The following is a 15,819-nucleotide window of genomic DNA, read 5'->3' on the forward strand; positions in this document are numbered from 1 at the left end:
TGAGTTATTGGCACAGCTAATTCTGGAGGATTCTCACATTAGATACTCAACCCTCAGCTGCCAATCAGCACCTGAAATCCCCTTTGCATTTAAGGAGCTTCCCACATTATCTTCAGGTGGAGTCTCTTTCCTTGGTCACTCACAAAAACAGTAGAGCCTTGACTAGTGCCAACAGTAATCTTACTTCCTCTCGCACAGCAGCTGAAGGCTGCCGTCCTAAACAATAGAGCTGGCTAGGGACAGCGTGGAGTTCCCTCACCACATGCTCCCCAATTCCAACCCTCTTGATTGCCTTGCACCCCAAACCATAGTCCTCCTGGAATCCTGAGACCAGTGGCGCTCAGAGACATAGCAGCTTCGAAGTTTTCTGTGCTCAGTCACAATTCTTGTTGCAATACAAATGCAAATGTCTGTTTTTCCACTGTGCACAAAGTCATGGACTTGATGATCCATTTCAATAGAATAGGTAAAAAATACTGGCAGTTTGAAAAGTATTTAGAAAATGGAAATCAGGACAACAAAAGAAGTAACTTTAAATTCATAAAAGTAGAAGGGGGAATATACCTGAATAAAATCCAATAAATAATGTGGAATGGAGATGGTTATCATTTTAAAAGGTTTTAACCCATTTTTCTATTGCCAAGGCAACCATAACCTTGTGGAATTGAAAAACAATAAGGAAAAAAGCAGTAATAATCAGAACAACAAAGCTCTAAACCAGAAGGACAATTTGTGTACAGATGTGAATTTAATAGAGAAGACAAAGGGCTGCTTTGTTCAAACTAAATCTTACTGGTAAACAAAAGAGAGTTTTTGAAAAACTCATAATTTCCATTTTCATAAAATATCTGAGAAAATATAGATATACTTGGCATTCAGACTCTGCCTTAAATCCTGCTGATTTCATTGGGGGGGGGACTTTTTCTCTCAGAGAAGTAGGTGTTTCATATACAGCAATATTTACTATTCATTTAAAAGTTCAGTATGTTGAATATCTTACTATAATACTTCTTTTCTCTCAACTTTTAAAGCTTAATTTAAACACTGGATAGATTGAAAAAAGTTAGTTGTTTCTTTCTCTTTTCTTTTCTTTTTTTTTTTTTAAACACATGGAATGCACTTGATTAAAGGGTTCAATAATACCAAGCTTTCAAGATAAATATTGTATGAGAACATTGACTGGGTATCATAAGGAACGTGGTGAAAAGCAAATGTGATGTTAAACATAATGATTATCACCTGGTTGTTACTGAAAGCAAAACAGGGCCCAGAAAATATGTTTATGCAAGTTTACATCTGGGTCTGTCTATATAGACACAGATCTTCCCTCTGCTATTGTCTAAAGCTCTAAGTTTTTCTTTCTTTTCATTGCAGCCTTGATGTTTGAGGGAAAGAATCAACGAAAATGAATTCAGCAGGATTTAATACAGAATTTGAATGGCATGTGCATATTTTTGCTGATATTTTCTGAAAATGTAGATTAGAATATTAATTTTTCTCAATTCTAGCACGTGTGTGTGTGTGTGCATACGGCATGCACACCCACATGCAAACACACAGTAGCATAGAAAGAAGTGATAAGCGTAAACTGTAATTAACTTGAAAGTCTTTGAGTGCCCCATGGTCAATTTGGAAAACAAGTCTGTAATTTTGTATTATTGGCTCATTGTTGGGGCTGCCCAATGCCTTTATCCTTTTAATAGCAGTCTTGCTGATACGTAAGTCCAGGCATGTTTTCTGTAGCATCCTTCGTTTTCACTTTCAAGAGTTCTCAGCATGTGATTACATAGTGGAAACACATGAGGAAAAGGCGATCTCTCCTTCTGAAGATCGTACCTTTAATTGATGACAGATAGGAACAGCCAGAGCTGAAAGGTCAGGCAAGACACGAGGGATTAAACACTCCTCTGGAGAGAGCTGCTCTTTCTTTTCCTGGACAAGGAAAACCCAGCTGAGATGGCAGAAAGCTATTGGAAAACCAATTGTGAGTGCCACCTGCACCTGCTTCACTAGCTTGGGTCTGTGCCACAGGAGGACTCCCCTGGTTCCTGCCCCAGTTTCTTCCCTAGACTTTGGAAGATGCTCACCCTGGCAGTCAGCTTGCCATATAGAACCATTGCTAAAAAGCATGCCTGCATCCCCAGCTTGTTCCAAAAAATGGTCGGCACAGAAAGCCCTCTTCCCCAATGTTGGACACATCCTTTCTCTCAAAATGTCCCCAAACTGGTTACCTGCCCACTCGCAGCCAACCCAGGACTGTCAAATATGTCTGAAGATATGTTAGAAAGTTTCCCATTTCCAAAAATCCCACCTTAATGAAGGCTTGTCACAGCCTCAGTATTAGGACTTTTTACTTGATCACACTTTCTAACACCTGTGAACACCTGCTGAAATGAACGTGAAGACAGATGGGTTCCCTTGCTGCAAGTGTTTGAATAAACAGACTTTGTTAATTCTGTCTTGGACTTTGTATTGCCTTTGACAACTTCAGTTCTGCTCCTGTCACTCGTGTCTGTTTTCATTCTAGTTTTGTGCAGAGTGTGCCTTGCAATGGCCCTCCTGTGCCTCCCTTTGAGCATAGATGCTGCTCCTGTGGTCTCTTTGGGAACTGGATTGAGGAGGTCAGAGCTACTCTAACTTGGGGGATGGCTGAGCCACAAGTGACTGCAGCCAGGAGGAGCTAAGGCCCTTATTTATGGGCAAGGCTCAGTCTAGCAGGTCTAGCAGCCTTGGGCCTGCTCGGCTCTTTCTCTCTGTCCTTTGTTCTTGTTTTCATAATGGTTTTTTCCTATGCAAGAAAGGAGCAATGATTTTTTTCTGTCTGTGTATCCTCTAGGCCTAGTTTCTGATCTTTCTGATCCTATGAGCTATGTTGTGTGCTTTGATTAAATCTTTTCTGCCTGTAATGGCTTGAGTTGGGTTGTTTCATGTGCCAAGAACCTCCCGATAGATAGCCTCTTTGAAATGAAAAGATCTCAATGTCCATTTCTCTTGGCCTCACCAGGCAAGCTCACTTCCTGAAAGTGCTGACCTCATTCCTTAGGGGGATAGATAAGCACTTATTCATATGATGGGATTTCAAGAGGGTGAAAGCAGAACACTGCCAAGGTGAGAGCAGGGCACAGAAGGGCATCCAAGGGCTTCACAGACTTCCCTTAAGACTTGTCCTGCTTCCAAGAAATGCAGTTGGAGGGAGCAGAAGGACGTGGAAGAATCTGAAAGCTCAGGATTGCATTAAGTGACTTTCTCATACATGAGTTATTTGTCTATTGGAAATAAATCTATCTGAATGCTGTATTGATCTTCTTGCCTGGCTGGCAAAAATCCCAGGGAGAGGATTTACCACGGAGGATGGCTCTGGGTCATTGACTTCATAATGATATCCATTTTCAGAGACTCCTTTGGAATTTTGAAAATGTTCGAACGGGCCTAGTGGTATCTGGATCACTACAGCATGAGAAATTCTAGTTTGGCTTTCGGAATCAGAACTTTGATTAATTAATGCCTTTCCTTCAGGCTGAGAACAACAATGATATAACACCTAAGGTGGTATTCAACTTCAGATTAGCATATATAACACCCAATGATAACTGAAATTGCTCTAAAAATGTGTAGTGACAGTTTAAAACCAAAGCCTGGGATGACTGCTTTGCTATCTGTGAGCTGTTCAGAGGGTAGAAAGGCACCTGAAGATAAATGACCCCATTTTATTATTCTGCATTTGTTACCAGTATATCATAATTAGTTTTCTTCTAGTATGTATTTTTGATATCAATTTTGTTAAACATGCATTTTTTTTTGTCTTGTTTTTGAAGATCTTGATTTAGGTAAGATGAAACTGAAGGAAATCCTGTTGGAAAATGTAATATTGGTGAAATTACACTGCCTGCTTTCCGAAGGATTCATTCTTAATGAAGAATTAGTGAGAGGAAGAGCCTCCTTGTGAGTTTTAGATTCTTTGGATTTGCAATTTTTGGAAGACATGTTCTCTTAACTGATGCATTTGCTTTCTGGATATAAAAGAATTGAATTGTATTTTCATCTTCTCAATTAAATCTTGATGATAAATCACTACAGTGAGATCTGCAAACAGGTATTTTTCGGAAGTGCAGTGATGTTCTTTCTCAGTTTTTTATCCAGGAAAGATTTTTGAGTTATTAGGAATTGAATAGCAGAGATATTAAGCGTAGTTGTTGACAGGACATAAAAGAATAGATAGTAAGGATTTTAATTTAATGTATTTGTGGAGTACAAGGACAAGACAGTAAAAAGTTACTTCAAAAAGTTCATGGAGGCTGGCGCCGCGGCTCAATAGGCTAATCCTCCACCTGCAGCGCTGGCACATCAGATTCTAGTCCCGGTCAGGGCGCAGGATTCTGTCTTGGTCGCTCCTCTTCCAGTCCAGCTCTCTGCTGTGGCCCAGGAGTGCAGTGGAGGATGGCCCAAGTCCTTGGGCTCTGCACCCGCAGGGGAGACCAGGAGAAGCACCTGGCTCCTGCCTTTGGATCAGCACAGCGCGCCGGCCGCAGCAGCCATTGGAGGGTGAACCAACGGCAAAGGAAGACCTTTCTCTCTCTCTCTCTCTCTCATTGTCCATTCTGCCTGTCAAAAAAAAAAAAAAAAAAAAAAGTTCATGGAGAAATCAAGTTACGTGACAAGTTTATTTTGATGCAAAAACCCATGCAGTTTTTTCTATAACATGCATTTTTCAATGAACCTTAAGAAAACCCTCATGCTTGTCTCTGTATTTCACTAGCGTATGATCTGATCTGTAGTTGGAACTCAGCATAAAATTAATGAATGAAAGATACAATATCACAATATCACTGAAGATGTGTGGCATTGGTCAGCCTTTCCTCTTATTTCGCAGTGTTCCCCACTGTCCATCCCCTACCTCTGCTGCCATCTTGCCTTCACGATGCATTCAGCAAACAGGGTTTGAGGGGTTAGTTTGTGGGAGGGACCTCCTAGGTATCATTGATCTAAACAGGGTCCCTGTACTCTGAAGTCTCACCTGGCAGGGAAGGCTGAGAACTGGCCATGTGGGGACGATATCTTTGGTTGTCTCACAGTCTGGTGCCCTGTTAATCGGTTTCCATCTGAGACGTTGGAAGGGTAGTGTCAGTTTTGGAGGCCTGGGTTCTGGTTGCTTAAGTGACAGTGTATTAGAGTACTGATGCATTCAAGTTGAATACCTTAAGAAATAAAGGTTCTGGGGCTGACACTGTGGTGCAGCGGGTTAAAGCCCTGGCCTGAAGCGCCAGCACCTCATATGGGCACTGGTTCTAGTCCTGGCTTCTTCACTTCCGATCCAGCTCTCTGCTATGGCCTGGGAAAGCAGTAGAAGATGGCCCTTGGGCCCCTGCACCAGTGTGGGAGACCAGGAGGAAGCTCCTGGCTCCTGGCTTTGGATGGGTGCAGCTCTGGCCGTTGCGGCCATCTGGAGAGTGAACCAGCAGATGGAAGACCTCTCTCTCTGTCTCTGCCTCTCTCTGTAACTCTGTCTTTCAAATAAATAAAAATAAATCTTGAAAAAAAAAAAAAAAAAGAAACAAAGGTCCAAGAAGAAAAAGGAATACAATTAAATGAGAAAACAAAGTTCTGGCAAACTAAGTTAGAATAACCACCAGGAAGATGAGATACTAGCTGACTCCAAATCCTTGATAAGCACTCAGTCTCTACTCGTTGAAGCCAGAGAATATGTCCTTGATTACAATCTCTTGAAAAGAGTGGGCGTCCTCCTCTTGTAAAGATTTCATTAATTAATAACAGGCCATGTTGCTAAGGACCCTTGTTTAGACTTGTTTATTTTAATTAACTAATAAACCTCAAGCAGAGCAGAGAGCAAAATCAAGTCTTAAAAGAAAAAGAAAGGGGCACCTGGTATTATTGCTTGTGTTGAATAGAACTGTTTTAGTTCAATTGTGACCATCTGAGAATTGTCAAGCATAACCTGTTGATTTGATGTGATTGCTTATTAAGTGAAATAATGCAATTTATTTCTTTAGCGATTTGTTTTATTATTATTTATTAGATAGAGAGGTTTCCTATCTGCCAGTTAACTCTCCAAATATCTATAACAGCTGGGACTGTGCTGAACCAAAACCAGGAGCTGAAAACTCAATCCAGGTGCCCTATGTAGGTGCCAAGGACCCAATTACCTGAGCCATTATTTCTGCCTCCCACAGTCTGCACCAGCAGGGAGCTGGAGTCAGAAGTTGAACCTAGGATTGAACCCAGGTGCTGGATGTAGGGTGTGGGTGTCCTAACTGACATCCTTTGCCAGGCTTAATATTCACCTTTGAAATTATACAATTTACAACAGCCTATGCTGTTATCAATCTTTTGTGTCCTTTTCCTTATTTGAATGCTTTTTTTTTCTTTTGGTTTCTTCTGATTTGTTTTTCCTACTTTTGGTCTTAAATTTACAGAGGTTTGCTAGTTTGAAACCCAGACTTACCCATTACCCTCCCTCCTCAGCCACCCACCCACACAACAACACCACTTTTTTCTTTTTAGCTAGTCTCTATCCATTCCATATTTTACTTCCTTAGTACTTGGAAGGTCTACAATCTTCCACCTAGCCTGGGCTTAGCACTAATTTGGAGGCCTTTTTGTTTTTTAAGTCCTATATCAAATCAGATTTCACATTGTATGTCCAAATCATTTTTGCCCCTGCCCATTTCTTTCCATCTACATTGCCACTATACTGCAGCCTGTATTTTCTCTGGCCTGAAAGTATTTCCTCTGGCCTTCTTTCCATGTGCTAACCTCATAGTGTGCTGATCTAGACTCTGCTTCCAATTTTTTCTTTCTCAGTTAAACTTTGCACATAAAAATGATTAATCTAGGACTGGCACTGTGGCATAGCAGCTAAATCTGCCAGCTGTGAGGCCAGCATCCCATATAGGTGCAAGTTCTTGTCCCAGCTGCTCCACTTCCAATCCAACTCCCTGCTAATTCTCCTGGGAAAGCAACAGAGGATGGCCCAAGCACTTGGGCCCCTGCACCCATCTGAGAGACATTTCCACATTCTGGTCTTTATTCTCAGCTTACTGTTTCCTGAAACACACCCTATTCTACTAAACTAGATTTCTGGTTCCTGGAGAACTGCCTTGTCCAATGTTATTATGACAGGCTGTTAGTGATGAGGCAGTGAACATATGAATGGTCAGTGGGTACATTACATATAAAAACAGCACGATACGCTCTCTAGCCTGCCTACAGGCCCCCATGCCAACTGCCTCCATCAAGACATACCTGTGCCATCTCTTTTCCCCTACTGTAATGTTTTCCACTCTGCCTACCTTTGAGTCTGTCAAATTACAAGTGATGGTGGCTGACTGTCTACTCATGTTCAGGATTTGTAGCCTTAGTCTCATTTGGTGGGTCTTCATTTATTTCCACAGAGGCCATATATGTTTAAATTAATTAAATTTATTTAAAATTAGGGGCTGGTGCAGTAGTGTAGCAGGTAAAGCTCCCACTTGTGGTGCTGGCATCCCATATGGGTGCCAGTTTTTTTCCCTACTTCTCCTCTTCTGATCTAAAAACCTGCTAATGCACCTGGGAAAAGCAGCAGAAGATGGCTCAAGTACTTGCCTCCCCACCCCCCACCCATGCGGGAGACCCAGATGAAGTTTCTGACTCCTGGCTTCAACCTGACCCAGCCCCAGCTCTTGCAGCCATCTGGGGAGTGAGCTCCTAGATAGAAAATCTCTCTCTCTCTCTGTTTCTCCCTCCCTGTCTGTTATTTTTACTTTCAAATAAATAAATCTCCCTGTCTGTTATTTTTACTTTCAAATAAATAAATAAATCTTTAAAAACTTATGTTAAATTAAAAGTTCAATTCTTCAATGGCACTAGCCACATTTCAAGTGCTCAATAGCTTCATGTAGTTGGTGGCTACTATGAAAAAGCATAGATATGAAGCATTTCTATAATTTCAGAAAGTTATATTGGATAATTCTATATATGCCCAGGCATCTCCACCTTGCTACTGTTTCTGCTTGAATTGCCCTCTTCTAACATTTACACCTGAAAAACTTTTACACAGCTTACAATTTCCTTCAAGTAACCTTTTCTTGGGGAGTGGGGGAGGGTTGTTTGGTGCAGTGGTTAATTTACACTTGAGATGCCTGCATCCCATATCAGAGTGCATAGATTGAATTCCCAGCCCTGCTAACAGTTCCCTTTCCTGCTAATGCACACCCTGAAAGGTAGAGGTGATGGCTTAAGTGCTTGGGTCCCTGCTACTGTGGAAGACCTGAACTGAGTTCATGATTCCTGACTTTGGCCTGGCCTTGTCCCAGCTGTTTGTGGGTATTTGGGAAGTGAACCAGCAGATGGAAGAGCCTTCGCTGTACATGTTTTTCCATTTCTGTCTTTCTGTCTGACTTTCAAACAAATAAAAATAATTAGATTTCAAAAAGAAATCTTCACTGATTCCTTAATTTTGCCATCATTTCTGATTACTTGGATTATGCTTCTTTTATGGATCCATGCCATCTTCCATGCTGTTGTAATGTGGACTCCTCAGCCTCAGGAACTGAAACTAGTTAGTATGCGCTATAGGATCTTGTGCTTAGGACATAGTAGGCCCTTAGTAACTTAGAAAAAGAAAACTTTAGATGTAGTATGGGGGAGATAAGGATCACATTGAATAACTCACTTTAAGAAGTCATGGAATGACAGATGGGATCGGATTTTATGTTTTTGGTTTGGGACATGGAATGTACAAATAGTGTTGCACATGGCTTTGTTCTTCCTTTCCTGTCTCTGCATCTGTTATCCTCTTGACAGTTTCATTTAACACCAGGAAGATGTTTATTAAGCTAGCTGGGGATCATTTCCAACTCTCATTGCTGTTTCTCAAATTCGTGCACACCCTCAGAGGACTTTTCCTATAGTAGCAACTTGGAAGGAATTGGAGGTCTAAGATTCTCAAGATGCTTGCGGAAAGGCTAGCATTTTAATGTCTTCAAGATGAACTGGACAGGGCCATGCCTCTGTTCTTTGCTCATATTTAGCCCTTGCATGGAATATGACTCCAAACACTTCCACTTTTATATATATTTTGAAGGACCTAGTCCTTCAAAAATCACATCAAATATCACATCATCTATGATGTCTTCCCCCATCTCACTAAGGAAAGATTCTTGCATTTGGCTGTTTATACTACCTGCTTGTATACTTGTATATTCTCCTGTTGTTATTGGATGATCACAAACACTAATTCTTAAGGGAATTCTATTATGAAAAAGAATATATGTGACAATGGAAGAAAACCAACTCAATGATATTTCTTTGTGTGTGGGGGGAGGGGTTGGGGAGAGTGTTGTCTCATTATTGTGGACATTCAAAAATCAAATTCACTAAAGCCTGATAGGAAACTTTGCTTCCTCTCCCATCCACTTACTTAAGTTGAGGTTCAGGAACTCTAATATCCCTGAGTGGAACTGGCAAGCCCTCTCTTTGTTCTGCACACCAACAGATATTTGTCTGGTAGAAAACAATTGACATTCACTGCGTGCCTGAGGTTAGCAAATGTGTGAAAAATGGAAATTGACTAGGGTCCTGAGAATTAATATTTGCCAGAGAGTCTGGGTCATCTTGGGATGGGAAGGAGACTCTTAGGCAAAGTCACTAGCTCAGGATGAGTCTTATAGGAGGAAGAGAGCAGGAAGAAACAAAACCAACAAAAATGAGTCATGTGTAGGTCACTTTTGGGGATCTTCCTTTTGAGAGTTCAAGAAAGTGAGGGTGCCATTGGACCACAACTAATTTCTTTTTTTTTTAAAGATTTATTTATTTATTTGAAAGTCAGAGTTACACAGAGAAAGGGGCGGGGGAGAGAAAGAAAGAGAGAGAAAGGTCTTCCATCCAATGGTTCACTCCCCATTTGGCTGCAATGGCCGGAGCTGTGCCAATCTGAAGCCAGGATCCAGGAGCTAGGAGCTTCTTCCAGGTCTCCCATGTGGGTGCAGGGGCCCAAGGACTTGGGCCATCTTCTACTGCTTTCCCAGGCCACAGCAGAGAGCTGGATCGGAAGTGGAGCAGCCGGGTCTCGAACTGGTGCCCATATGGTGTGCCGGTGCTTCAGGCCATGGCATTAACCCACTGCACCACTGTGTCACTGTCACTGCCTATTCTTCCAATTTTGGAGAAATTTCTTGGATGCTTCAAGAAAGTGTTTACCTAAATATTCATTATTGTTTAATGCTACGTGGGCAAGAAAGCATTTGGGGTGAGTAGGGATGCCCTTCTCTGATGCTTATCAAACATTGATTCACACCCTCACCCTGGGCTCTTGGGTGCCAGGAGCTAGTACCGAACTAGAGGAATGGCTAAGAGCATGCTCTTTGATGTTCCCCACCTTGGAGGATGCAGACAAGAAGAGAGAATCCACAGCTCTACTAATAATTCACCATGTTTTCAGCAACTTTTGGGATGGTTCTTGGAAAAATTGTTGTTTGGGCTAAACTATGATTAACTTGAAGGCTAATGCTGCATCATTGCAAATACACACCCAGTGCCTAATTCATGATGATGCTTTAAATAATTTACAGAATGGATTACTGGACTAATTTATGAACTTCACAAATTGGACCAGAAGTAAATATGGGGGCCATTCTGTTGAAACATAGTAAGAGAATTTCTTTTCTAACTGCTGTGCTTTCTTTTTTAGACCAAAGGAAGGCTAGAGGAAGAGATACAGATTTAACTCTCAAACCTATGGTTAGAATCCTCTGGAGAAGACAAAGCATAGAATTATAAGATCTCAGAGCTGAGAGAATCTTAGTGCCCACTTATGTCCAGACTTTCATTTTGTGAATTAAAATATCAAGATTAAAGCTGGCGCTGTGGCATAGCGGGTAAAGCTGCTGCCTGCAGTACCAGCATCCCATATGGACTCTATTTGAGTCCCGGCTGCCCCACTTCTGATCTAGATCTCTGCTATGGCCTGGGAAAGCAGTAGAAGGTGGCCCAAGTCCTTGGGCCTCTGCACCCATGTGGGTGACCCAGAAGAAGCTCCTGGCTCCTGGCTTCGGATTGGTGCAGCTCTGGCCGTTGAGGTCAATCAGGGAGTAAACCAGCAGATGGAAGACCTCTCTCTCTCACTGCCTCTCCTTCTCGCTGTGTAACTCTGACATTCAAATAAATAAATAAATCTTGAAAAAATAGCAAAAATAATTATTTTTAAAAAAGATTTAAAGAGTTTCCACACAGCTTGAAAAATGTGAAAATATTCTTTTAAAATTTTGCCAATTGCCAGGTTAATTTAAAGGTTTAGGCTTTGTAGTTCAAATTCCAATTTAATTTCTTGAAGTTCATGAACCTTTCCACTCAGAAGCAGGTCTGGATGTGGTGTTCATTGTCTCCCATGCTTTCATCCTGCCATTTCCCTCCCACTTACTGAGAACACAGCTTACTCTCACCTTCTGCCTCTTTCCCTGCTGACACTGGAAGAGTCATCCACTCATCCCTAGCGTGCCCTGCAATTTCTTTATCCAGCCTCTGTCTCTCCCAGCTTCCAGCTTTCCCCAACACAGAATACTTTGAGGAAGAGACTGTTAATTATGTAAGCCAGTTTTTATTCACGTGTATTTTCTTTTATAGTAGGAATAATTTGATGTTTCTTTGAAAACCACTGGCGGCATTTCTTTTTTGGGTTTTGCCTCTCCTGGAACCCCATTCCATGCCACTCTGGCTGGAGGTCTCTGACTCTAATAAATCTTGCTTTTAAATCTAAAAGAAATTTTTTTCTTGTTCATTTTACCAGAACAATGTAGAATTTCCATGGTTTGTTAATTCAAAGAAATGTGTGAGAAGCTGATTTGCATCCATTTTTGGAGTAAGACATGTGAGATTGATCACGTGCATTTATCTGGTCAGATGTTACTGCTACACTTTCTCTTGTGATTGTTCAGGAATCCAAGTGTCAGTACTATGATTTTTTTCAGTCATATTTTGGGTCTTATAATCACTCTGAGCAGCCAAGCCATGTTGTCATGCTCATAGCTGCTTCTCAGAGAGACTTCTCAGCCAGAAACCCATGGGAGCAGATAGCCTTGGATCCTTTTCCCAATTATCTTGTGTCCTGGTTCAAAAGAATGAGCTGGATCAATTAATTAGCTCTATTGTCTGGCATAAGTTATAGAAAATCCAACTAATAATGGCTTAAACAGAATAAGCCCTATTTTTTCTCTCATAAGAATCCTGAAAATGTGTAGTGGTTGGGTTGGTTCAATGGCTTGGTGATAGTGGCAGTTTTCAAAGAAAACTTTCCCTTTCACCAACATGTTAGTCACCTTTGCTTTATTACAGTGAAGTACCTGGGGCAACTAACTTTATAAGGAGAGAAGGTTTGGATTCATTTCAAGATTGGGCAGCCCCCTTGGTTTGGCCTCTGTTGAGGATGGCAGGTACAATACCAACAGCATCCAGCAGACAGAAAACCAAGCCAAACTCTCAGGACACAAAACATGATAAGTAGGAAGCAATGATTGTCCCTGGGGGGAGGGAATTAATAATCAGTGAATACTCAGGACCAAATTCTTGAGTTACAATTCAAAGCACTAATTGTCATAAGTGTTTTTCTCCTGTTAATCTCAGCCTGGAAAGAAAAAGAGAGAGACTTTTGCCATCTCCGTTTGTGCAACTTTTCCAGCTGAAGTCCTAAACCCCCTTGCCTTTACATTCTTATTTATTTTCAGAGACAAAGACAGACAGAGATCTTCTATCTGCTGGTTCACTCCACAAATTCCCACAGCAGCCAGGGCTGGGCTAAGCCAAAGCCAGGAGCCTGGAACTTAAACCAGGTCTCCTATAGGGACCCAAGTACTTGAGCCATCAACTTCTGCCTCCCAGAATTCATTACTATCAGAAGCTGAGGAACTAGGACTCAAACCAGGCACTTCCATATGGGATGCCACAGTCCCAATAAGTGTTTTAACTGCTGCACTAAATACCCAGTATTGTGTTTTCTTTTAACAAGGTGGTCTTTAAATCTAAATTCTAAATACCTCTTTGAGCTACTCATCTCCGGGTACCCCTATGAGTACATGCATGATGCATGTGTGAGTAAACTTCTGTTTATTTTTCTTCTGTTAACCTGTCCTTAGTGCATCTATTTACAGGTCTTCATTTGGAGAAACTATGGATACAGACAGGTATAGAACTGTACTCATCTCTCACATGTGAACAGGAGCCCTCTCGAGGAGGGTTCTTGAAACAGTCAACTTCTAAGGGCATGATAAGGGCAAGGCTAGTATGTGCAAACTATGGGAGACTGGAAGAAGGCTCACGCTTGGTGCTAATGGCCATTCTGCTCTCTGGCTGGAAGCTGCCTCCAGGGGGCTTACAGCAGGTGAATCCTCACATCTAGGTGCCCAGGGTTAGTCTTCTTTCTCCTTGACGGGTGGCAGAATTCTCAGATGCTCTTGTGCTGGAACAAAGGAAGGTGAGAGAAGGCTCCTTTCTCTGCTGCTGTGTGGTCAGTTGTTTTCAGTTTCAAAGTCTTGATGGCATTCTGCTGGGTGAGTGTTCTTTCAGCATCTCTGCATGTCATGCATATATGGTGTTGCACTGGGGTTGCTGAGCCATCAGAACAGGAGGTAGGTGGTCTCTTCTGCTTTGGCTCTCTTTTTTGTGGCAGAAATCTTTCCCAGAAGGCAGTCACTGGAATCACCCAGGGAGCTTTAGAATGCTATAGATTGTCCTGGAGATCTGGTTCTGTAGGTCTGGGGTAGATGTGTGTTAGTGGAGATGGGGGAGGGGATTGGGATTTGCAGTTATAAAAGCATCATCCAAGTCTTTAGAGGGAGTAAGCACCATGTCTTTGAGCAATGTTTCCATGCAGCTGCTAGATGTCATTTGCAAAGGCCACTACTCCCTGAGTATTTGAACATTATGAGATTTGTCTACTTAGATTACAGATTGAGTCTTCAGTCCCAATTAGACTTAGTTAATTTTCTTAATGCTTACGTGTATCTGCTTGTATGTATTTGTGCCCACAAGTGAGCTCTAAGCTAGTTGGTCCTCATGGTTAAAAATAAGGTTTTAAAATACCTTCCATCACCAGTCAGTCCATTATATCATTAAGATTATCATTTGCGGGCTTGTGTTACAGTGTAGTGGTTAAAGTTGCTGCCTGCAACACCAGCATCCCATACAGGCATGGGTTCATGTGCCTGGCTGCTCCACTTCTGATCCTGATCCCTGCTAACGGCCTTGGAAAAGCAGCAGTAGAAGGCTCAAGTGCTTGGGCCCCTGCTACACATGTGGGAGACCTGAAAGAAGCTCCTGGCTCCAGCTTGGTAGAGGCTTGGCTGTTGCGGCCATCTGGGGAGTGAACAGGCAGATGGAAAAATCTCTCCCTCCCTCTCTGTAACTTTCACTTTCAAATAAATGGATAAGTCTTTTTTAAAAAAGATTATAATTTGCCAAGCAAAAGGCACTTTGCATTTGCTGTCAGGTGACAGATTAGTATGATTAATAGAGGCTCTTTGGGCAAACATGTGTTTTGTGGCTTTTGAGAGGGAAAGAGAGGCAATTGAAGGTGCCTGTACACAAAGGCACCAAGAATATTGGGAAGACAAGTCTTGCCTGTGGTTATAAGGGTGCTGATCTGGAGCAAACAAACTCTCACCTGGGAGAAAGAACTCTAAGACTGAGGAGTGGATGTACAGTTCTACAGACCACAGCTGGATCACCAAGGTCACCTTGACCTGTGAGTCTCAACTTTCTCATCTGTAAAATGATAGTCAGAGCCTACTTTCAAGATGATAATATATGCATATGTACTAAGTAAACTGAAAACATTCTTTGTGATTTCTAAATACAAGGATAGACACAAAAGGGGGTCAGGTGAGCCTCCAAATGAGATTTTGTGTCTGACTTTCAAATAGTAAATGTGATAAATGTGATTCTGCACATTTTCATGGGCTGAATCTAGAGTACAAGGAAACCAGGCCCTCACTAGAGCACAAATTCCTATTGCTTTCTATTTTTCTCAGAGATAAAACATAGTCTATTATTTTATGAACTAATCTACGATAGGTAATTTTTTTCTTCCACCTTCCTTAGCAAAATGTGTATGTGTAGTGAGATAAACTTTTATAAATATTTGCAGAGAGGCACATAGTGTAAACTATTTGTTTCCTGCATATGGAATGATCGATAAAGGAACTGGTTGAAAGAAATGTAAAATAAGTCTATTCTTTGGACAGTAAAACTCTATAAAAAGGAATATGCAGAGGTCCATTCAAGTCTGTCTTTGTAGGAACAAAAGTCAAGATGTGGTGGTAGAATGTGAATTCTACCATTGAATTCATTGGAAAGTGACACAAACATTTTAGTATTATATGGGATGGCATCTTTGTCTTCCAAGCCTGGACTGAAGAATATTTACAATCCAGTGGCTCTAGTGTCTTGAGAGATTTTGCTTCCCTCTTATTCCGCAGTTATTGGGCTTTTCTAACATTGATTTTCAAAGCTGTCCTCAGCTTTACTCAGCAGTGATGCTGAGATTGTATTTCTAGCTTTTTTTTTTTTTTTCTATTTTGTTTCTGCTATCATGAGTAGCTTCTGACTTTTCAACCTCGTGAAATAGCTCATTTCCTTGAGCTCTATTGAGTATATTGTTATTGGGAGACACATGAGTGCTTTTTTTAAAAAAAAATGCTCTTCGGTTTGTTTGCTTATGCTTGCAACCTCCACCTTGTCCTGCTGGGGAGGACCTGGAAATCTACAGCTCAGTGGAAGAAGCAGAGGGGGCAGCGTTGCCACTCATGGACACTTCCCTTATACCCTGTGCTG

At 41.6% G+C, this 15,819-nt stretch overlaps 1 protein-coding gene and 1 long non-coding RNA gene across 2 annotated transcripts in view; both read left to right on the forward strand.

Annotated features, from left to right (window-relative positions):
* LOC149124632 (uncharacterized) overlaps positions 1 to 15,819 on the forward strand; it is a 334,693-nt gene that overhangs the window by 314,403 nt on the left and 4,471 nt on the right. The window lies entirely within an intron of this gene.
* Positions 3,815 to 15,819, forward strand: part of LOC103352084 (uncharacterized) — a 190,686-nt gene continuing 178,681 nt past the window's right edge. The window contains exon 1 of the long non-coding RNA XR_016212939.1: positions 3,815 to 3,942. This is a non-coding gene — a long non-coding RNA (uncharacterized LOC103352084). The remainder of the gene's footprint in view (positions 3,943 to 15,819) is intronic.

The sequence above is a fragment of the Oryctolagus cuniculus genome, chromosome 9, assembly GCF_051225735.1.
Source record: "Oryctolagus cuniculus isolate XC-2025 breed Fujian yellow rabbit chromosome 9, ASM5122573v1, whole genome shotgun sequence".
Lineage (NCBI taxonomy): Eukaryota > Metazoa > Chordata > Mammalia > Lagomorpha > Leporidae > Oryctolagus > Oryctolagus cuniculus.